Here is a 2,302-nt window from a genome sequence, read left to right as displayed (position 1 = left end):
TCACTAAGGTGGACCCGTTCTTTGATTTCCTTGTTATTTGTTCTTCTGTTTTTCGAATTTTATGCTTATGTTTATCCATGTTTGTGTCTTGTGATCATTAGTGTCTTAGTGTCTATGCCTTAAAGTTATGAATGTCCTATGAATCCATCATCTTTCTTAAATAAAAATGTGCTTAATTGAAAAAAGGAAAGAGTTGCATGAATTTTGAATTTTATAACAGTTTAATTATTTTGATGTGGTGGCAATATTTTTTGTTTTCTGAATGTATGCTTAAACAGTGCATATGTATCTTGAATTTGTGGTTCATGAATGTTGGCTCTTGAAAGAATGATGAAAAAGGAGACATGTTACTGAGGATCTGAAAAATCATAAAAGTGATTCTTGAAGCAAGAAAAAGCTATTCAAAAAAAAAAAAAAGAAAAAAAGAGAAAGAAAACGAAAAGAAATAGAGAAATAAGAGTTGTGATCCATGGCAAATAAGAGTGTGCTTAAGAACCCTGGACACCTCTAATTGGGGACTTTAGCAAAGCTAAGTCACAATCTGAAAAGGTTCACCCAATTATGTGTCTGTGGCATGTATGTATCCGGTGGTAATACTGAAAGACAGAGTGCTTTGGGCCACAGCCAAGACTCAATAAGTAGCTATGTTCAAGAATCATCATACTTTACTAGGAGAATCATTAACACTATCTGGATTCTGAGTTCCTAAAGAAGCCAATCATTCTGAATTTCAAAGGATAGAGTGAGATGCCAAAACTGTTCAGATGCCCAATCATACTGATCTTCATAGATTTTTTGGAATTCATTGCATATTCTCTTCTTTTTATCTTATTTGATTTTCAGTTGCTTGGGGACAAGCAACAATTTAAGTTTGGTGTTGTGATGAGCGGATAATTTGTATACTTTTTGACATTGTTTTTAGTATGTTTTTGTTATGATCTAGTTAGTTTTTAGTATATTTTTATTAGTTTTTAGTTAAAATTCAATTTTCTGGACTTTACTATGAGTTTGTGTGTTTTTCTGTGATTTCAGGTATTTTCTGGCTGAAATTGAGGGACCTGAGCAAAAATCTGATTCGGAGACCAAAAAGGACCGCAGATGCTGTTGGATTCTGACCTCCCTGCACTCGAAGTGAATTCGCAGATGCTGTTGGATTCTGACCTCCCTGCACTCGAAGTGGATTTTCTGGAGCTACAGAAGCCCAATTGGCGCGCTCTCAACGGCGTTGGAAAGTAGACATCCTGGGCTTTCCAGCAATATGTGATAGTCCATACTTTGCCCAAGATTTGATGGCCCAAACCGGCGTGGCAAATCAGCCTCAGAAATTCCAGCGTTTAACGCTGGAACTGGCATAAAACTTGGAGTTAAACGTCAAGAAATCCCAGCGTTAAACGCTGGAACTGGCACCCAAATGGGAGTTAAACGCCCAAACTGGCACTAAAGCTGGCGTTTAACTCCAAGAGGAGTCTCTGCACGAAATTTGCTTCATTGCTCAGCCCAAGCACACACCAAGTGGGCCCGGAAGTGGATTTTTATGTCATTTACCCATTTCTGTACACCTTAGGCTACTAGTTCTTATAAGTAGGACCTTTTACCATTGTATTAGAGACTTTGGTAGCTATCTTCATTTTGTATGCTATCTTAGATCATTGGGAGGCTGGCCTCACGGCCATGCCTAGACCTTATGCTTATGTATTTTCAACGGTGGAGCTTCTACACACCATAGATTAAGGTGTGAAGCTCTGCTGTACCTCGAGTGTTAATGCAATTACTATTGTTCTTCCATTCAATACCGCTTGTTCTTTATCCAAGATATCACTTGTTATTCAACTTGATGAATGTGATGATCTGTGACACTCATCATCATTCTCACCCATGAACAAAGTGACTGACAACCACTCTTGTTCTACAAGCATTTGAGGCTTGGTGAATATCTCTTGGATTCCTGATTGCACGATGCATGGTTGATCGCCTGACAACCGAGTGCTCGCCTGACAAACGAGCCAACCATTCCGTGAGATCAGAGTCTTCGTGGTATAGGCGAGAACTGATGGCAGCATTCAAGAGAATCCGGAAGGTCTAACCTTGTCTGTGGTATTCTGAGTAGGATTCAATGACTGAATGACTGTGACGTGCTTCAAACTCCTGAGGGCGGGGCATTAGTGATAGACGCAAAAAAATCACTGGATTCTATTCCGGCCTGATTGAGAACCGACAGATGAATTCCGCTATGCTGTGACAGAGCATATGCAATCGCTTTCACTGAGAGGATGGGAGGTAGCCACTGACAACGGTGAAACCC

The sequence above is a fragment of the Arachis duranensis genome, chromosome 3 (assembly GCF_000817695.3).
Source record: "Arachis duranensis cultivar V14167 chromosome 3, aradu.V14167.gnm2.J7QH, whole genome shotgun sequence".
In the NCBI taxonomy this organism is placed as follows: Eukaryota; Viridiplantae; Streptophyta; class Magnoliopsida; order Fabales; family Fabaceae; genus Arachis; species Arachis duranensis.
The sequence above is the reverse complement of the archived record's forward strand: the minus strand, read 5'-3'. Positions refer to the sequence as shown.